General features: G+C 44.6%; 1 protein-coding gene and 1 pseudogene across 1 annotated transcript in view; both read right to left on the reverse strand.

Moving 5' to 3' along the window:
- Window positions 1-22,676, reverse strand: part of LOC124729666 (synaptotagmin-14) — a 609,333-nt gene that overhangs the window by 301,285 nt on the left and 285,372 nt on the right. The gene's annotated exons all lie outside the window — the stretch shown is intronic.
- On the reverse strand, window positions 22,212-22,329 carry LOC124721842 (annotated as a pseudogene).

Consider the following 22,676-nt stretch of genomic DNA (forward strand, 5'->3'; position numbering starts at 1 on the left):
AGAATTTACACATGCTGTGTTCTTCTCTGAATGTAAGCTGTATAAACTGTTACTTCTTGTCCATTTCTATCTCTGTACCCCAAAGAAGATGAAGGACGATATTTAGAAGTGCTCAACTATCGTCGTTATCTGACTTTAGCAGGGAGTCAGTGGTTGTACGGTCAAGTCTCCCTTTCACGGTCATCTAGAGTGTAGAGTGCATAGTGTAGAGGTAGGTCACGTGTCGTCCCGCATGACCGCCAGCCGACCGTAAAAGGAGGATGTAGAGATCGAATCACTACTTGGATACATCGTGGATTAGTGTCTGCTTATTCACCGAGTCAGGTTTCATCGTGTGAATGCTTTGCATTGTCCTTTCTCAGACACTTTAATTCTTGTGACAGTGTACATACTTGATACCTACAATAACGGACTAGTACTTGCTGAGAACGTTCCGGTAAAAGGTTTACACGTTGATAAAAATAGCGCACTGTGACGAAGTCGTAAATCTGAAACTTTATTACACTGAATTCAGAAACGGGTCTGCACAAACAGTCCTAGTACCGGTACACGGCTCGTGTATACAGTAAGCCTAGTGACCTCTGCAGTGCATTTGGCAAACTACAAAACTATTGTATTTCAAAAAACAGTAGCAGTAAGTAAGTGTGTCTGATAACGTAACCAAATAAGAATAATTTGGTAACAACAACGTTCACTTAAGAAATAAATAATTGGTAACAGAAACAGTCAAACAACAGTTAAAACTGGGTGTCGCATATGAATAGTTTCATTGCGATCAAAGTTTCTGGACGAGTAAGTTTAATAGCCGGCGTCTCTGGACTCAAGGCAGTAGCGAGCCACAGCTGACACCTATACTGCAACTGTGGCGAGTCACTGTACTCGACATAAAGTTTGGGACTGCTGGTCAGCATGAAAGTCCATGACAGTATTAATCTGACTGACGAAGAAAGATCAATCTTAAATGACAGGAGAGAAAAGAAGATAAATTAACACCAACTCTACATCCATAAATTCATTACTGTTTGTTCCTACTGGTGTTCAGTGTTGCTAATGAGTTTTCGGAACCTGTACAACTCTTGTTCGATTAAACACAATATTTAATATTCTGAGTTCAATTAGTTAAATTTACCTAGCAGCACGTTTCTAAATGACAGGAAGCAGGAAGCGCTGTAGTTTCACTGCTCGTAAGCAGCCTGATTTTAATAGTCCGTTCATAATTAAAGCTGACATGATATACAGCTGCGGGTAATTCATATTTAGTAACATAAAAGTTCTCTGTGTCGATCGTAAAGTATTTCTATTAACACATGACCAGTTTCAGTGTTTTATACAACATCATCAGTTATAAAATTCTTTGGCACTGATAGCACACTAATGTAAACCGCAGTATCATAAGCAGCGGACCACTTGTTTATTGCTATGTAGTCACATGTACGTGAAGGTTATTGAATGAATTTGGTGATCTGGTCACGCAACTTAATGTGCAGTGTCACTGGCGTTTCTAAATTTGGCCCTTGTTTTTTAGATGTGACAATGGTGTTGTGAAGTCGGTGTCGTGATTACTGCATCACCGTTTTTGGTGCTTAGTTACGTCCCCAAGGATCATTTGCACGATTTTAATAAAAACTACGTGGTATTATTTGTTTTCTTGGTTGCATATTGGTCATATATGTAGACTGTTAAGTAGTATACTGGCGTAAGTTTAACGAAAAGGGAAGTACTGATCTTTGATGCTACTCATGCGACTAGTAGCACACTTTTAAAGTAAACAAGCAACCAGTTGGTAAGAACTGAAGGTATGGTTCGAGTGTGGCCCAGACCCCGCGAGGCCATGGACCCAAGTTGTCAATAAGGCACTATGCGAGCTGGTGGCGACTCCATAATGGTGTGGGCTGTGTTGACATGGAATGGATTGGGTTCTCTGGTACAACTGAACCGATCATTGTTTGAAATTTGTTATATTCGGCTAAATGGAGCTCGAACAACGAAGGAATTTTAATTGATGACAATGCGCCATGTCACTGGGCCACAGTTGTTCGTGATTGATGTAAAGAACATTCTGGACAGTTGGAGCGATTGATTTGGCCACCCATATCGCCCGACATGAAGCCCATCGAACATTTATGGGACATAGTGCACAATATCCTGCATCGGCAACACTTCTGCAATTACGGAGGGATGTAGAGACAGCATGGCTCAATATTTCTGCAGGGGACTTCCAGGGACTTGTTAAGTCCATGCCACGTAGAGCTGGTGCACTACGCCGGAGAAAGTGGGTCCGACACGATATTAGGAGGTATCCTATAAGTTTTGTCACCTCAGTGTATTACATGACACACTTTATTGGGCGATATTGTTATGACGACCTTCTACTGCGCTTAGTTCACGAGTAACGACGCGTGTCCCATTATTTATTGTGATGAAGTGGGTATCAAAAGGGACTAATACTCTGAAAGTTCGTAGCCTTCCATAGCCGGTGTCAATTCGGACAAAATCAACAGTCGCAGTAGAGAGTACCGTTGCAAAGACGATCGAAACGTCTGTCATACAGTTGTTTAAGTGTTTTCTAAAGACGTAGCCTAACATCCAAAATGATTTCATCCAAACAGGTTGATGTGCTGTCTGTACATATTTCGCTCACTCCTGTTCTGAGAAAGGTAACAGTTTATTTGAGTGACATAGAACCAGGATCGTCAGCTTCCAGGAGAAGAGTCCCATTATTTCCGAAACGATGAAGTTCGTGAACTCTTCGCATGCCTACATGGCGAAAGTGTGTCGTCGATGGAGAGTGGAGTAATGACACTATTGTGTAAAACCGTCAAGGGAATTCCAGACTCCCATATCCCAGTGAGGTCCGAGAAAAAACTGCAGACTGTCATGATGTTAGAAGGCCGACTCACAAACTGAAGTGAAACATACTACAAATAAACCAGGGAGTAAGCAGATTTGTATCTTCATTATCAATTTAGAGCTAACTACCACATTTGTGATACTTCGAAGAGATAACTGTCTTTAGACTACCCACACTAAGAACGTTGCATCATCATGAAGACATCGACAGGATAGAATGGCGGCGCAAATAGCTAATAGTGTTTCAAGTAAACTGTTAAGTTTCCACATCAGTACGATCCCTTTACTGTCACATAAGTGGCATTTTGTGGAATTTGTAATGAAAATGAGCAATGCTTCACGCTCATATCTTAATAAACAACATAACATTACGTTATGGTAATATTTCGTTATTACGTTAAGGTAATATTTCACATATGACGTATTGGGTTTGTGGTTTGTTGCTTATAATTTTCTAGTAATTTGTAGCAGATACGCATATGCATCAACACGAAATGTTATTCTGATCTGCACCTGCACCCAAATGATACTGATGCAAGAATATTTCGTATACTTCGACATTTTTTCATATATTTATGTAATTAATCCACTACTGGCCATTAAAATTGCTACACCAAGAAGAAATGCAGAAGATAAACGGGTACTCATTGGAGAAATATATTATACTAGAACTGACATGTGATTAAATTTTCACGCAATTTGGGTGCATAGATCCTAAGAAATCAGTACCCAGAACAACCACCTCTAGCCGTAATAACGGCCTTGATATGCCTGGGCATTGAGTCAAACAGAGCTTGGATGGCGTGTACAGGTACAGCTGCCCATGCAGCTTCAACACCATACCACAGTTCATCAAGAGTAGTGACTGGCGTATTGTGACGAGTCAGTTGCTCGGCCACCATTGACCAGACGTTTTCAATTGGTGAGAGATCTGGAGAATGTGCTGACCAGGACAGCAGTCGAACATTTTCTGTATCCAGAAAGGCCCGTACAGGATCTGCAACATTCGTTCGTGCATTATCCTGCGGAAATGTAGGGTTTCGCAGGGATCGAATGGAGGGTAGAACCAGGGGTCGTAACACATCTGAAATGCAACGTCCATTGTTCAAAGTGCCGTCAATGCGTACAAGAGGTAACCGACACGTGTAACCAATGGCACCCAATACCATCACGCCGGGTGATACACCAGTATGGCGATGACGAATACACGCTTCCAATGTGCGTTTACCGCGATGTCGCTAAACACGGATGCGACCATATGATGCTGTAAACAGAACCTGGATTCATCCGAAAAAATGACATTTTGCCATTCGTGCACCCGGGTTCGTCGTTGAGTACACCATCGCAGGCGCTCCTGTCTGTGATGCAGCGTCAAGGGTAACCGCAGCCATGGTCTCCGAGCTGATAGTCCATGCTGCTGCAAACGTCGTCGAACTGTTCGTGCAGATGGTTGTTGTCTCGCGAACGTCCCCATCTGTTGACTCGGGGATCGAGTCGTGGCTGCACGATCCGTTACAGCCATGCGGATAAGATGCCTGTCATCTCGACTGCTAGTGATACGAGGCCGTTGGGATCCAGCACGGCGTTCCGTATTACCCTCCTGAACCCACCGATTCCATATTCTGCTAACAGTCACTGGATCTCGACCAACGCGAGCAGCAATGTCGTGATACGATAAACCGCAATCGCGATAGGCTACAATCCGACCTTTATCAAAGTCGGAAACGTGATGGTACGCATTTATCCTCCTTACACGAGGCATCACAACAACGTTTCACCAGGCAACGCCGGTCAACTGCTGTTTGTGTATGAGAAATCGGTTGGAAACTTTCCTCATGTCAGCAAGTTGTCGGTGTCGCCACCGGCGCCAACCTTGTGTGAACGCTCTGAAAAGCTAATCATTTGCATATCACAGCATCTTCTTCCTGTCGGTTAAATTTTGCGTCTGTAGCAGGTCATCTTCGTGATGTAGCAGTTTTAATGGTCAGTAGTATATTAATGACTATCGAAATTTATATAAAATATAATCACAAAAATATATAACGAAAGTGCAATTCTTTTATTTCTGTTAAAATTTTGATACTAAGAGTACTCGCATAACTTAACTAAAATCACTTTGGCGATGACCTTATTGGTGGTGATTTGCAAGTTACACTCCGTGTCGTTTGGATGGGTTAATAAAGAATTGTGAAGATTTGAAAGGGTGCAAAATACTGAGTCAAAAATGGAAATTCAAATTAAAAGCCTGTGACGTTTAATTTAGTAATGTGTCTGAAATTAATCGGAACCCAGAAATCCAGCTTGGAAGCAGGAATTATTAAATAGAGAACTGTGTCAACGACGAGAATGATCCGAGACGGGTAATCAACTCTAGATAAGTAGAAGGAATGTTCATTTCTAATAATTTCAGTATACAGATAATCTAACTTTTCCTCTCATTTCGTCTCAAGACGTGAGAAAGTGTGCTGCAATCAAAGTGGTTCAACAGAATTAAATTTCACGTTCAAGAAATCGTTCACACAGGAGAATCGTACAAACATACCGTTGTTTCCCATCCATATAGACGACATACTAATAAAGGATCCCTGGCGCAGAGAAACAGCTGAATAAGTTGAAAACAAATAAGTCATCAGATCTGAATGGAATACCAATTCGATTTTTCGAAGAGTACTGTGCGGCATTGGCCCTTTACTTAGCTTGCACTTATCACGAATCTCTCGCCCAGCGCAATGCCCCATGCGACTGGAAAAAAGTGCTCCTGCGTATACGAAGGGTAAAAGGTGGGACCTGCAAAATTACAAACCAATATCACTAACATCGGTTTGCAGGAGAATCCTTGAACATATTCTCAGTTCGAATCTAATAAATTTTCTTGAGACCGAGAAGCTCACGTCCACGAATCGGCATGGTTTTATAAAGCATCGCTCGTGTGAATCTGAGTTTGCCCTTTTCTCACATGATATACTGCGAACTATGGATGAGGTGCAATGTTCCCCATTGTAGGCTGTTAAAGAACATACGAGCACAGAGAATAGCTTCACAGTGGCTCTAAGGCTTCTTAAGTTTCAGAACCCTGTATGCTTTCCTTGAGAGCGAATGTTCATCAAAGACAAGGGTATCGTCAGGCGACCCGCAGGGAAGTGTCTTAGAACTGCTGTTATTCCCTACGTACATCAATGATTTGGCGGACAGGTGTGCAGCAGTCTGCCGTCCTTTGATGCTGATGCTGTGGAAAATGGTAAGGTGTCGTCGTTGAGTGACTGCAGGAGGATATGAGATGACTCAGGAAAAAAAAGTTGTTGGTGTGATGAATGGCAGTGGCTGGAGGAGGATACAAGATGACTCAGACAAAATTTTTAGTTGGTGTGATGAATGGCAGCTAGTTCCAAATGTAGAACAATGTAAGTTAATGCAGATGAGTAGGAAAAACCAGCCACCAATGTTCTGAAACAGTATCAGTAGTAGCCTCGTCGTTTAAATACACTCCTGGAAATGGAAAAAAGAACACATTGACACCGGTGTGTCAGACCCACCATACTTGCTCCGGACACTGCGAGAGGGCTGTACAAGCAATGATCACACGCACGGCACAGCGGACACACCAGGAACCGCGGTGTTGGCCGTCGAATGGCGCTAGCTGCGCAGCATTTGTGCACCGCCGCCGTCAGTGTCAGCCAGTTTGCCGTGGCATACGGAGCTCCATCGCAGTCTTTAACACTGGTAGCATGCCGCGACAGCGTGGACGTGAACCGTATGTGCAGTTGACGGACTTTGAGCGAGGGCGTATAGTGGGCATGCGGGAGGCCGGGTGGACGTACCGCCGAATTGCTCAACACGTGGGGCGTGAGGTCTCCACAGTACATCGATGTTGTCGCCAGTGGTCGGCAGAAGGTGCACGTGCCCGTCGACCTGGGACCGGACCGCAGCGACGCACGGATGCACGCCAAGACCGTAGGATCCTACGCAGTGCCGTAGGGGACCGCACCGCCACTTCCCAGCAAATTAGGGACACTGTTGCTCCTGGGGTATCGGCGAGGACCATTCGCAACCGTCTCCATGAAGCTGGGCTACGGTCCCGCACACCGTTAGGCCGTCTTCCGCTCACGCCCCAACATCGTGCAGCCCTCCTCCAGTGGTGTCGCGACAGGCGTGAATGGAGGGACGAATGGAGACGTGTCGTCTTCAGCGATGAGAGTCGCTTCTGCCTTGGTGCCAATGATGGTCGTATGCGTGTTTGGCGCCGTGCAGGTGAGCGCCACAATCAGGACTGCATACGGCCGAGGCACACAGGGCCAACACCCGGCATCATGGTGTGGGGAGCGATCTCCTACACTGGCCGTACACCACTGGTGATCGTCGAGGGGACACTGAATAGTGCACGGTACATCCAAACCGTCATCGAACCCATCGTTCTACCATTCCTAGACCGGCAAGGGAACTTGCTGTTCCAACAGGACAATGCACGTCCGCATGTATCCCGTGCCACCCAACGTGCTCTAGAAGGTGTAAGTCAACTACCCTGGCCAGCAAGATCTCCGGATCTGTCCCCCATTGAGCATGTTTGGGACTGGATGAAGCGTCGTCTCACGCGGTCTGCACGTCCAGTACGAACGCTGGTCCAACTGAGGCGCCAGGTGGAAATGGCATGGCAAGCCGTTCCACATGACTACATCCAGCATCTCTACGATCGTCTCCATGGCAGAATAGCATCCTGCATTGCTGCGAAAGGTGGATATACACTGTACTAGTGCCGACATTGTGCACGCTCTGTTGCCTGTGTCTATGTGCCTGTGGTTCTGTCAGTGTGATCATGTGATGTATCTGACCCCAGGAATGTGTCAATAAAGTTTCCCCTTCCTGGGACAATGAATTCACGGTGTTCTTATTTCAATTTCCAGGAGTGTATCTGGTGTAATGTTGTAAAGCGACGTGAAATGGAACGAATATGTGAGGATTGTAGTAGGAAAGGCGAATGGTTGACGTCGGTTATTGGGAGAATTCTAGGAAAGTGGGGTTCATCTGTAAAGCAGATCACATATAGGACGCTAGTGCGACCTATACTTGAGTATTGCTCGAGTGTTTGGGATCCGTACCAGCGAAGTAATTCAGAGACGCGCTGCTACATTTTTTTTCTGGTGGGTTCTGGTAGGTTCTTCCTGGAAGGAAGATCACATTCATGTCGAGGAACACAGTTAAGAAAATTTAGAAGACCAGCATTTGAAGCTGACTGCAGAACGATTCTGGTGTTCCCAACGTACATTTCACATAAGGATCACGAAAATAAGATACGAGAAATTGGGGCTCGTACGGAGGCATAAGGACAGTCGTTTTTCTCTTGTTCTGTTTGCGAGTGCAACAGGAAAGGAAAAGACTAGTAGTGGTACGGGGCACCCTCCGCCACGAGCTGAAAGGTGGATTGCGTAGTATCTATGTAGATGTAGAAGACGCAGCAGATAATTATGCGGTTCGTGATTTTAATTAGGCTATATTAAACAATTATTCAACGTAACTGTGTAGGAAGGAGGTTAGAAGCTGAAGTAAAAGCCCTTATGCGAGAAGGCTTACTCAAAGGCACATGCTGCATGCGTCTTGCTTCGCGTTGTCAGCACTAATGAAAGGAACAGCAGGTACAGGTCGAAGTTTCGTGCCCATATTTGCAAAAAGAATGTCTGCGTCATCAGATTTTGTACTTACTCATTCTAGTAATGTGATGTAAACTTTTTGAAACAATTTTTAAAAACTTATAAAAAGTATTGTTGACTGTACAACCAAAGATACTTGTAGAATATCCTTTTGGATATGATTCTGAGACATGAAGATAGTTACTTATATATAGCACTCCGTCTTCAGGCCACAAGTGGCCCATCGGGACCATCCGACCGCCGTGTCATCCACAGTGGGGATGTGGTGGATAGGCGGGGCGTGTGGTCAGCACACCGCTCTCCCGGTCATAATGATGGTTTTCTTTGACCGGAGCCGCTACTATTCGGTCGAGTAGCTCCTCAATTGGCATCACGAGGCTGAGTGCATACCGAAAAATGTCAACAGCGCAAGGCCGCCCGGATGGTCACCCATACAAGTACCGGCACGCCCGACAGCGCTTAATTTCGGTGATCTGACGGGAACTGGTGTATCCACTGCGGCAAGGCCGTTGCCCAAAATAGTTACTTGGTAAATTTAAAAGATTCTGTAATGACTCTGGGTTTCCTCTTTTTATCTCTTGACTGTCTGAAGGGGACCACTGACTAGTCAAAACTGATTACGCCGTTGTGAAATGTTCGTGTGACTGTTACGGAAAAGTATTAAAAAGTAAAGGAACAAAAATCAACGAATTAGAGAGAAATATTGATAATGGGAGACATTGATAGGGTGAATCATTTTTGCGTTCTGTCCCAGGAGGTAAGACGTTCGGAGCTGATCTACGCAAATTTAACACTTCTACAACGTCACACCTCGCTAGTTCTTTTAAATACACTTTTCATTAGTTGGACAAAAATACAATGGGAGCTGTTCAGACTAGTTTAGAATTCGGTTCTTTTGTGCCAAAATCTTAGTGATTTAGGAACAAGAGAATGGATTCTAGTTCGGATTTCTTTGTTGTGGGGGACGGGAAGAGGGTCAGCATCAGTCTTCTTACTGGTTTGATGTGACCCACGACTGTTTTCTCTTCTGTGTCAATCTCCTAATCTCAGCAAAGCACCTACGCCGTACGTCCTCAATTATTATACGGCATCTGATCAAAAATATCCGTAAAACTATATACGAGGGCTATTCGAAAAGTAAGGTCCGATCGATCGCGAAATGTAAACCACTGTAAAAATAAAAAAATGTTTTATTTGCAACAGTTTGCTACAACTTCCAGCTACTTATCTACATAGTCGTCGTCCCGACTTAGACGTTCGTGCACCAACTTTCCAATACCACCGTCATAGATGGCAGCCGCCTGTACTTCCCACCAATTCTCTACGCTGGTCTACAGCTCGTTATCTGTGCCAAAAGGCTGCCGTCGTAGCCAGCGGTTCATGTGAGCAGAGATGAACCTCAGGAGGAGTCAATTATGGGCTGTTTTGTGGGTGATCAAACACTTCCCATCGAAAACGCTGCAGGAGCATCTTCACTGCCCCTGCTGAGTGCGGCCGAGAATTGTAGTGTAGAACGAAACGGATGAAAGTTGTGTTATGTGGGTTGCGTAGTTTCAGGCGAAATCTTTCTCCAGGCCCTCATACTTGGCGGGAGATTACTTTCTAGCCATCTTTACGTTCTCATTGTGAGCTCGGAAGTGAAAAGAGTGACGTGCTGTGATCGACAGGTCTACTAGAGACACTGCTCAACACATCTGTGCAAAGCTTCATCAGATTTTCACTGTGGTCTTTATTTCGCGTCCGATCGGACCCTGAGTGGTCTAAGGCGCTGCAGTCATGGACTGTGCGGCTGGTCCCGGCGGAGGTTCGAGTCCTCTCTCGGGCATGGGTGTGTGTGTTTGTCCTTAGGATAATTTAGGTTAAGTAGTGTGTAAGCTTAGGGACTGATGACCTTAGCAGTTAAGTCCCATAATATTTCACACACATTTGAACATTTTTTGAACCGATCGGACCCTGCTTTCCGAATACGACTCGTAATGCTGAATTGACCACTAGAGATCACAAGGGGCTGTCTCGTCAGAATAAGAAGAGGCAGGCATTATTGTGTTGTAGGAGAGAAGCACTAGCAGCAAAATATGTCGGTCATGAGAGCGCAGTGAATTCGGACCTGGACTGGTTATTTGATATCACCTGAGTGACAGATCCATCAGGGGCCATTCAACCCTTCTAAAATTATAGAAGCCCGAGTTGATAGCTTAGCTGGCGAGGTGGAGACGCGAATAAACAAACGCAGCTAGACGAAGAGCAGGTAGACCTTATTTATTGACGGACAGGGGCTATCGAGCATTGTGGAGGGCGGTCATAAAAAATCGCACGAAGTCAGCGGCAGGAATCAGCTGTCAGTTCCAAAGTACTACCAGGGATCCAGGTAGCACACTGACTATTCCTAGAGAGTTAAAAAGAAAAGAGTACAAAGGTCGAGTAGCTTCTCACAAGCCACAAATTTCTGTAGTCAGTGCTACACGACACTTGAGGAGGTGTAAAGAGCGACGCGAGTGGACAGTGGGTGCCTGGAAATGAATGATTTGGATTGATGAATCGCGTTGTATCATGTGGCAGTTCAATGCAAAGGCTTGGGTTTGGTGACTGCCAGGAGAACGTTGCCAGCCATGATGTGTAGTGCAAAGATTGAAGTATTGGAGGAGGTGGTGCCACGGTATGAGGGTGTTTCTCGTGGTTAGTTTGTGGTAATCGTATTGGGCCTAAGAAAATGCTAAATGAGCAACGATATCAACTCATTTTAGAGCACTGTGTACTTCAAACAGTAGAGGGAGAGTTCCATGATGATTGTTTGTACGAGTATCAGCCTGACAATGTACCCTGTCAAAAAGAGCTAGCTGTGAGGGAGTTACTTGTGGACAATAAAATTCTTGAAATAGACTGGCCTGTCCAAAGTCCTGAGACGAGCCCTGTGGAACACCTTTGGGAAGAATTCGAGCGTTGACTTCGATCCACACCCCAGCATCGAACATTACTGTCTTCCCTGGTTTCGGCTCTCGGAGAAGAATGGGCTGTCATTCCTTCACAGACATTCAGGCATCTCGTTGACAGTGTTCCCAGTGGGGTTCAAACCGTCATAAATGTGAATGATGACACACCCCATATTAATTTCCACAAACAGGTGTCCGGATACTTTTCAGCAGATGGTATGTACCTGCTGATTTGCATCTTCCTTTGCTATTTTTTTTTTACGGTTCCCTCTATAGAATTTATAACTGATGTGTTTATATATGTTCCATCACACCATCGCTTCTTTTATGTAAAGTGTTACCCGGAAATGTATGGGATGGTGTTGCAATTCCGGCAGTCGCCTTACATCCAATAGTACCCTCCTAGTATAAAGAAATAAAATTCCGTGGAGAGTACGTCATATTGCGTTGGTATTTGGTAGAGTTTCCAATCCATCGTCGTATCGGAACACAACGGACACTAAAGTGAAGGAGAAACGGTTGCACGATTACATTTACGCACGAGGCTCGCTTTGATAGTGGCGAGTTGTTTGTGTTTGGGATGGTGTCGGCGGTGGGCGGTGGGCAGTGTTTGACAGCCGTTTCCTTCGGGTGCGGAGCCGGTGAAGCGCGATGCGGGTCACGCCGCCCCGCCCCGCCTCTCCTGCAGTCGATCGGCTGCTCTGCTCCGCTCCGCTCTGCTGTGCTGCGCGCGGCGGCCGCTTTGTGCGGAGCCCACAGGCCAGAGGCGGCCGGCGCTCAAATGGAGGCGAGACCGCGCAGCCAGCCCACTCGCCTGCACTTTGGCTCTCCAACGCTAAAACACGAATCAAACCCACGCGAGGCAACCTACTCTAGTCAGCTTCATAACAGCAGAAAATGTAACCAGTTCTGTCAGCAGAGCACACCCTCAAGCGGATAGGACCATATATCTCATATGAAGAAGAATTCCTGAAGTTTTTGTAATGCGCTTTTCCGAGGGTGTTCAATAAGTAATGCAACACTTTCTTCCCGCGACAGTTTCGTCTGAACGAATGCAGAAGTTGTTGTGGAACATCGTGGAATATTCCTGCTTCAGCTGCCGGCCGTGGTGGCCGTGCGGTTCTGGCGCTGCAGTCCGGAACCGCGGGACTGCTACGGTCGCAGGTTCGAATCCTGCCTCGGGCCTGGGTGTGTGTGATGTCCTTAGGTTAGTTAGGTTTAAGTAGTTCTAAGTTCTAGGGGATTTATGACCTAAGATGTTGAGTCCCTTAGTGCTCAGAGCCATTTGAGCCTGCTTCAGCTTCTATAAATGGCTCAAATGGCTCTGAGCACTATGGGACTTAACATCTGAGGTCATCAGTCCCCTAGAACTTAGAACTACTTAAACCTGACTAACCTAAGGACATCACACACATCCACGCCCCAGGCAGGATTCGAACCTGCGACCGTAGCAGTCGCGCGGTTCCGGACTGAAGCGCCTAGAACCACTCTGCCACCGCGGCCGGCTCAGCTTCTATAGTTTCATAAAGTTACGACTGGTGTCAGTGCTATATGGAGCCTTCAAAATGGCGTCTGTAACGGAGGTTCAAAGCAGAGAGTTGTCATTGTGTTTCTTTTGGCGGTATTCACAGACGCTTGCAGAGTGTCTACAGAGGCCTGGCGGTGAACGTAAGGACGATGAGTCGTTGGGCGACGCGACTGTCACCATCTCAACAAGGTCGCGCAAACACGTCCGATTTACCGTGTGCCGGCTGACCGCACACAGATGCAACGCTAGAACGTGCGGACACTCTCATTCGAGATGATCGATGGGTCACAATCAAACTCCTCACCATTCAACTGGACGTATCTGTTGGTAGTGCTGACGCACTGGTCCATCAATTTGGGTACTAATGGCGTGTGCCTGCTGGGTTCCTCCCCGCCTAACAGAAGAGCAGCGAAGGACCGTCTGTGAGGAATTGTTTGTGCTTTACGAGGAAGACTGTGACAGCTGTCTGTGGAACATCGTCACAAATCACGGAAATCCTCCGAAGAAAAAGCTCAAAGCCGCACTATCAGCCAGTGAAGTCATGGCGATGGTCTTCTGGAACACTGAAGAGGTTACTCAGTTTGATGTCCTTCTTCATGTTGCAACGATCAACTCTGAAGTGTATTGTGATAGTCGCAGGAAATTGAAGAAACGACTTCGTTATGCTCGCCGCCAAAAAGACAGAAACGGACATCTGCTTCTCCGAGAGAACGCAAGGCTTTACACAAGTCTGCGCACCCGAGAAGAGCTATAAAAACTCCATCGGACTGTTCTTTCTTGTCCACCCTGCAGCTTTGGTCTCGCACCTTCCGACTTCCACCTGTTGGGCCCAATGAAGCACGCACTCGGCGATTAGCAGTACTTGGAAGACTGTGTTACTGATGCAGCAAGAAGTTGGCTGCCACATCAACCAGTGGAGTGGTGCTATGAGGGCATACAGTTTCTCCCAGCTAAGCAGGCGTAAAGCTATCGCATTGAACGGACATTATGTAAAAATATTGTCTGTAGCCAAAAGACTAGAGAATAATATGGTGTACTCGAATCCTGAAAAAACTTGCTTTCAGAAGAAGAAATGTGTCTGCATTACTTATTTAAGCCCCTCGTGTTAGGTCGCTTTCTCGTCTGTGTGTGTGTGGTACAAATTTCGCAATTGATGCGCTACAGGCTTTAAGTTTTCAGCATTGCTCAGATCTGCATGACCGTGCAATATTCTAATGTGTGTGAAATCGTATGGGACTTAACAGCTAAGGTCATCAGTCCCTAAGCTTCCACACTATCCTAAGGACAAACACACACACCCATGCCCGAGGGAGGACTCGAACCTCCGCCGGGAGCAGCCGTACAGTCCTCGACTGCAGCGCCCTAGACCGCTCGGCTAATCCCGCGCGGCGCAATATTCTAGGGTGTAAGAACCACCTTCCTGAGAGTACAGGCGAGTGGCTGGTGATGAAAATGAAGTGACAAAGAAGCGTAAGACAAAGCACCGCCTGTCCCATTGGAGTTCCTTCAGACTGGCTATGCACAGCAGATTGCGTCAAAGACCCTAGAGGCGTAATGTGCGCAGTTACCTGCTGCGGGAAGAGTTTGCTCGACAGCCTTATTCCTGTATAACGCATGAAGCAATTTGTGGGACACTGGCAAACATATCACATATTACTGTATCAGTAAGACAACCCTTCCCCCAGCACCCCTGCGGCTCAGGATGCGAATGAAAAGGAGTGCCATACCATGGGCGTTCAGTAAGTAAGGGAACCATTTTTTCCGAAAGCAGGTTGGTTTTATTCATGGTTCCAATACACCGTATTATTGTCCACTCTTTTGGCTACAAATTCCTGTTTTTCAGCGTAATCCCCGTTCAATGCAACGACCTTGCGCCACGTCGCTTGGAGATCCTGTATGCCCGCATGGTTCTGCTCTACTGGTCGACATCGTAGCTAACGTCGTTCTGCATCAATTACCTCCCAATCATGCACGTAATGCTTCCTACGAAGTGCGTACTTCACTGTGTTAAATGATGGAAGCTGGAAGTTGTGATGTCCGAGCTGTATGGTGGATGAAGAAGAACAATTCAATGAAGTTTTGTGAGCTACTCTCGAGTGTGCCAGTACTACCAACAGGGACGTCCAACTGAGCAACGAGGTATTTGATAGTGGTCCGCCGGTCACTTCCAATGAGAGTGTCCGCACGTTCTAAGATCTCAGGAGTTACAGCTGCTTGGAGCCGACAGGCACGCGGGAGGTCGGACAGGTTTGCGCGACCCTGTGGCGAGGACGGCAGCCGCCTCGATCAACGACTCACCGTGCTTTTGTTCACTGTCAGGTCTCTGCAGAAGTTCTTCTGTCTACGAATATCTACGATGCTCTGGTTTTCCACCGAAAGAAACTCAACGACAGCTCTCTGCTTGGAAAGCACCTCCGTTGGAGACGCCATTTTGAAGGCTACGCATAGCTCGCCACATATCGGAACTCCATCAAAATACAGGGGCTGAAGCTGGATGCACCATCTCCCGTAACGAATTCCGCATTTTTTCAATCGAAATTGGCTGAGAAGAGTATGTGTTGCATTATTTATTGAACGGCCCTCATAGAAACGTAACTCATGGACATCTGGAGGAACTTCAGTCAAATTTGGTATATACATAATACATTTTACTACATTTCTATTAACTAGTGCTCTGCTCTGTTTGTTGGGTACAAATTTTGCAATTGATTATTAACTAACTTCCAGATGAGCCAGAGACATGAAATTTTCAATATAGCTCAAATACGAACGATTATGCAATATTCGCTCGCTTTCTTGTCTGGTGGGTGGCGGACGGTGCTTTGTGTGCCACTGTCATTTCTCCGTTTTCCTGTTCCAGGCGCGAGTACTTCACAGGAAGAACAGTTGCTGATAATCCTCGATGTGAGGTCGAATCTCTCTAATTTTTACCTTCAAGGTCTTTTCACGACAGATACGTAAGGGGCAAGCAAATACTAGTTGACTCACGTGAAGAGAATCTGAAATAATCCTGAAATTTACCACGTGTCTCTGGTGTAATCTCATTAAGCTGTTTCGGAATGGACTGAAAAATTTCAACACAGAAGATTAAAAGGCAAAACGTTATTTAAATATTAATTTATAATATAACACGTTTTTATTCGAAATTAAAAGTACAGAATAATTTCTCCTAGCACCATGCAGGCTCCTATACCCATACAGATAGTTCCGAAAATTTGTGATTTTGAATTTCTAATAGCTATTAAAATAGTTTTGAGACTTATAACGAAAAACGTGGTTCGTATGCAACAGATAATAGTTAGGAGGTCAAGTATTCCTGCACCAGTTATGTACTAATGTCACCTATGTCTTTCATTACAAATATTACAATTACTTTCATAGCTATTAAAAATTCAAAACCACAAATTTTATGAAATATTTGTAATCTTTCGTATTAATATTGCTAATATTGACAGTTATACTCTGGAGTATTAAAATTTGGTGTGAAAACACACAAAGAAGATAGAAAGCCGACGATGCTGTAAATCCAGGGAGAATGTTTTCTAGAGACTTCATGCTCAAAAATTTCGAAAACGTCAGGTTACGGTCAGGAAATAGGTAAGTTGTAGAATTTCTTGTATTGCTTTTGCATGCAGACTAGTTGTTAATTAGCCACGTACATCGTTGATACAAATATACCGTACAAGCTCCTATCTCTACCGTACTCATCTCAGAACCATCATTTCAGTAAAGTGACGTCTGGGATAAGAACCGGTTCTTGACATTATGCGCTGCGTGAAGTAGAACTAACAGAACAGCTGACAACAAGCACAGAATTTAACATATGAGCGATCCACAATTGTAGCAATACATATTTAGCATTGCAATTAAAGAAATTTTTGCGAAATTCTTAAGATTATTGTGATCATTATCATTTAACTATCGGTCAGATAAAAGTCTAACAAAGTCTGAAACATTGTACTCACAGTTCTTAATATACATACTTTTAGAAGCGCCGGAATTACCTCTTATTCAGTAAATTCCCATTTTCTGCTACGCCGTGGATCATGAGGTTCACCTTTCACACATGACTGGAAGACAACGTTACCATTTTGGCAGGAATTATTTTGATTTCAGATCATAGCTCAAAAACTAAGTATAATGTTTTCTGCGCTGTTATCATAAATAATAAATACTTTTACCCATCGCATTCTGTTGATATCCAAAATAGGGGTTTATGTGTTATGACCGTCTCTGACGGCAGTGGAGGTATTGAAACAATATTAAGACACCAACAGAATTAATCGTAAAACGTTGATTATTAAGAAAACTATTGTAGTTTTTCAGATAGTCTTTTCGTTTCATCGATTTATGAACCTGATTGTGAGATTCAAAATAAATTCCAGGCATCTGCACTGACTCTGTATAGAAAATGAAAAGATTTTGCTGCTAACATATGCAGATGTACTCACATCAGTATTCTGACTATTAATGCTCTGATAACAAACACCTGCTCTAATTCAACAACACTCGTCAAACCCCATTAACAGTGTCGGCAGCTTTCACGTGACTTGCAGCTGTTGGTAACGGCGCGATGACTGACGGGAAATCAAGTCATTCAATCATGAGTGAGATGTTAATAGCCAATAAGAATGTCGTTCTTCATTTGTTTCGCTTCGTAAATAAAGTAAATTGATATTTTATTTCTCTCGTAGGAATTTAAGTTATGATATTTTCAATATGCATCGTAACTAAAACGTCAAAAATCCTACAGGTCTGAAAGTGATGGTCAACTGTATCTAAGGCCAACGAATTAATACGAAGAATCGAGAGTCATTTTTCGGCAGTGGTGAAATTACACTTGCGGCGCGAACGCCTTTTTCGAGGCATAATAGTGTGCGACTTCGTAAGCGCACTTTTACGGAAAAAGTCTGCTCGTTTCACTCTCGACAGTTAAATTATGCTCTTAGGTTCCTGCGTAAGAATACTTTCGGAAACCGTGACGTATTCGTTGTGCACAACAATTTTTTTACAATAATAGCGATAATATTACGGATAGAATGCTGTTACATCTCACGGTCCGATGCGGATGGCACTTCTTGTGTATTTGCTTTGAATGCTTCCCTGCTTTCTAATTTTTCCATTTGCTGGTAAATGCGGAGGAAAAAAATTGATTGGATGTCAGTTGACTAGTTTTCCTGCGACAGCATAGGCCTCAGGGACAAAATATTCAGGCGTCAGATGTTTAGTATGTAGCTTTGTGTGGTCGTTTTACTTACAAAAATTCCTTTTTCAGCCGAGGAACAGTCCTTCTTACTTTATTAGTGACAGAATTGATACCAGTACTGATGTTTACAAAAATATTATGAAATCCGTATAGTGCGAAAAATAACAAAGTTATTCATGTTTAATAAAGTTTCGTTCGTCTCTCCATGAGAGCGATGTACGAGGGTCATTCAATAATTAAAGAGACAAACTGGTCTGGGGAAAAAACTGTTACTAGGGCAAGTTTGGTACTTTTATGGCTTTAAGTTGGTATCCTGGGATGAGTCCTGATCAGCTGGTGTATCAACATTGTTTAGTTTATAACCACAAAAATAGATTTCAAGATGATGAGTCTGCTTGAAACGTCCACATTAGTTGAACAACGTTCTCTTATTCGTTTTTTACTTGCTGAAAGCGAGAGACCAGTGAATATATACTGTAGAATGTCTTAAGCTTATGGTGAAGGTTGTACGAATCGTGCAAATTTTTACAAGTGATTAGAGCAGTTCAAAAACTGTCGCGACTCAGTGACTGACGAAGACCGTCCAGGCCGACCAGTTGCAGTTTCAGTTCCCTCACTTGAAAGTCGAATTGATGACATCATTCGTGCCGACCGCCGAGTGACTGTCGAAATGATAGCTGATAAGGTTCAAGTTGGTACTGGTACAGTCCATAACATTACCTGTAAAAAGCTGAAGTACCGCAAAACATGTGCGAGAGGGGTCCTAAAGGAGTTGACGTGGCTGCACAAGGAAACAAGGTTGAGAGAGCGCACAGAGCTAAAGGAACGTTGTGAAAGAGAAGGTGAGCACTTCCTCAACAAAATTTTAACTTATGATGAAACTCGGGCTCACTATTATGAGCCAGAATCAAAAAGATAAAGCATGGCGTGGAAGCACACCAACTCATCTTTCAAGAAAAAATTTAAAACCCAAGCATCATCAGGAAAAGTCATGTTGACGGTGTTGGATGCTGAAGGTCCGATTTTTTGTGATTATCTCGAAGAGCAGCGCGCAATGAACATCCAATACTGCTCGGATTTGCTTTTAAACCAGGCTAAGGCAGCCATGAGAGAGAGTCGCCATGGATCTGAGAGGAGAGGTGTGATTCTCCAGCAAGACAATACATCTCCTCATATTGCTCAACTAACCCGTAAAACTGTCGACAAAATGAGCTGGGAGGTGCTGCCTCAGCCCCCTTACAGTCCTGATTTAGCACCTAGTGATTTCCATTTTGCCGGCCGCTGTGGTCGAGCAGTTCTAGGCCGCTTCAGTCCGGAACCACGCGACTTCTTCGGTCGCAGGTTCAAGTAGTTCTAAGTCTAGGGGACTGATGACCTCAGATGTTAAGTCCCTTAGTGCGTAGAGCCATATTTTCTAAAAGCAGGTTATTTTTTCGGTATTCGAGTACACCGTATTATTCTCTAGTCTTTTGGCTACAGAACAATATTTTTAACATAATGTCCGTTCAATGCGACACCCTTACGCCTGCTTAACTGGGAGAAACTGTATGCCCTCATAGCACCACTCCACTGGTTGACGTGGCAGCCAACTTCTTGCTGCATCAATAACCTCCCCGTCATCCGAGTACTGCTTCTCGCAGAGTACGTGCTTCATTGGAGCCAACAGGTGGAAGTCGGAAGGTGCGAGACCAAAGGTACAGGGTGGACAAGAAAGAACAGTCCAATGGAGTTTTGTGAGCTCTTGAATTTTGAGCCATTTAAACCAATTTTGATTTCCATTTGTTTGGTGCGCTGAAGGAGGCATTACGTGGGAAGAGGTTCCAGGACGAGGACGTAAAAAATTTTGTGGGAAGTGGTTCAAACATCAAGATAAAGAGCTCTTTGCAGCCGGAATAAAAAAGCTTGTAGCCCTTTGGAACAAGTGCATAAATGTTCAAGGGAATTACGTTGAAAAGTGGAAAAAGTATTGTTTTATAAAAATAAACTCTTTCTCCACACCAATTTGTCTGTTTAATTATTAAATGACTCTCGTATAATGACGTGTCGATAAATTCGAAACCTCAGTAAACAAATATAAGCCGGCCGCTGTGGCCGAGCGGTTCTAGGCGCTTCAGTCTGGAACCGTGCGACCGCTACGGTCGCAGGTTCGAATCTTGCCTTGTAAATGGATTTGTGTGATGTCCTTAGGTTAGTTAGGTTTAAGTAGTTATAAGCTCTAGGGAACTGATGACCTCAGATGTTGAGTTCCATAGGGCTCAGAGCCATTTGAACCAGTTTGAAACAAATATATATCGTAAACAGGGCATCATTTACATATGCTAGGTAAGGATATCACCCTCTGTTTTCGTCTTGTAATTTAATTAGACGGTTCGTACACCATATTGTAAGCTAGGTATCGTAATCAACAGCCGCGTCAGCGCCCTTAACGTTGAATTTGCTTCCCCTGGTGCAAGCGGTGACTGTTGGCGTGCAAAATTAGTGGGCTGAGATTCACAGAGAGAGCGTAGCAATAGCTGGATCGTCCGTTGGAGCATGAAGAGCGGGATGTGAATGCAGTAAACTTGATTTATATGGTACGTGTACGAATGTGTGCTGCGTAGTAATGTCGATGACACGTTTAGTGCAAAAGTTAAACCAAATCGTTCGCGATACCAACTTACGTCCATGTACAACTGCCGCACCACTGAACCAGGAAGACGGCAATTATGATCAAGAGTAGACTTCAGTAGTTTGACTGTAAAGTGATAAATGAAGCCCTGAGAATGAACCACTGAAAACAGAGTTGAAGTTCATTAGAACTGTGTTACCTTCATCGGTATTATCACTCCCTCATTCCCTCTGTGTTATACTTCATATTGCGTGAAATATTTCAGTATAGCTACAGGGACAGTGCAGTGGCACAGAGAAGAGAACAACCATGGTTCTTTAGAGGATACAGGAGCAAGGAACAGATGAGGTTCGTGGGCAGAGAATTCAGAATTTAAGTTTATTCTACATCTGATTTGAAATGGTAAAAGTAATACGTAACTTTGATTGCTGTAGTTGCAGCGTCAGTAGCTCACAGTAGATTTGAAAATTGAAATACATACAGATACAAAGGTTTATAATGCAGTCAGTCTTCAGTACAATGACTATCCGTAATGACGAGCTACAATGACTATTCCGTAGATGACGAGCCCTGACCACTATGAAATTGAAAATTTAAGAAATGACAAACACACAAAAATGAGGCTCTCTGCTTCGCTGTTCTGATTTAAGTACACCCTCCGCTGGAGCTTTCACATCATTGGCAGCGACGTAAACGTTCGTGGCAGCCATCATACGACTGGACTCACGCGTACGGCGGCCCGGGCGGCGGCCGATAATGCATGTTGCAGCCGCAGGTAGGTGGTATGGGCCACGGGTGAAAGGCGTATAAACTCTTTTGATCCCTACCGACATTATTACAGCCGGGCTGCTTACAATGTGGCATATGCCTATGGAGCTTCGCAACTGAAAATAATTGTACTATCGATATTGGCTAAAGGTGGTTTAAATAAATAGAAAGACATAGTTTTGGCGATAATACTGCCGTCTTTCTTTAATTAATTTGGTATTTTGAAAACACGTTTACTTGTAGAAAGAAATATTTCTTCCTCTCTTATATTTTTGAGTGTACAGAATCGCTGCTTGAGGCACCACTATTCCTGTTTTTTTCTTTTTTCTTTTTAATCTATACCGAAAATGGTATAAAATGTAGTAGAAATGAAACGAGACACATGAAAAAAATTAAATACTGTTTATTTTTATATCAAAGCAATCGCCACAACTGTTAATACATTTTTCCCACTGTGAGACAAGTTTTTCAACTCCTCCCGCACAGGCCATGAAGGCCCAAAGGTACCCACTGGCCGCCGTGTCATCCTCAGCGCACAGGCGTCACTGGATGCGGATACGGAGGGGCATGTGGTCAGCACACCGCTCTCCCGGCCGTATGTGAGTTTACGAGACCGGAGCCGCTATTTTCAATCAAGTAGTTCCTCAGTTTGCCTCACAAGGGTTGAGTGCACCCCGCTTGCCAACAGCACTCGGCAGACAGGATGGTCACCCATCCAAGTGCTACCCCATCCCGACAGCGCTTAACTTCGGTGATCTGACGAGAACCGGTGTTACCACCGCAGCAAGGCCGTTGGCCTCAACGCCTTCATAGAAAAATGTTTACGGTTGCCTACGGAACCGTGCTCTTACCCAGGTGTGCACCTGTTCGTCCGGAGAAGATCGACAGCCACGAGTGTCTTTCTTCAGGGCTCCAAAAATACGGCAGTCGCATGGGGAGGGATCGCGACTGTAAGGAATATGTGTAAGAGCTTCCCAGCGAAACTCCAGCAGCGTTGTCGAAACAACTTTGGAACATGTGGACGGGCATTGTCCTGCAGTAAATGATGCCATTTCTACTAGGCTGCAGTAGTTTCGTTGGGAAGGTCTTACACATCTTCCATACGTTCCCGACCTCTCTGCATACGATTTCCATATTTTCGGAA

The sequence above is a fragment of the Schistocerca piceifrons genome, chromosome 1, assembly GCF_021461385.2.
Source record: "Schistocerca piceifrons isolate TAMUIC-IGC-003096 chromosome 1, iqSchPice1.1, whole genome shotgun sequence".
Lineage (NCBI taxonomy): Eukaryota > Metazoa > Arthropoda > Insecta > Orthoptera > Acrididae > Schistocerca > Schistocerca piceifrons.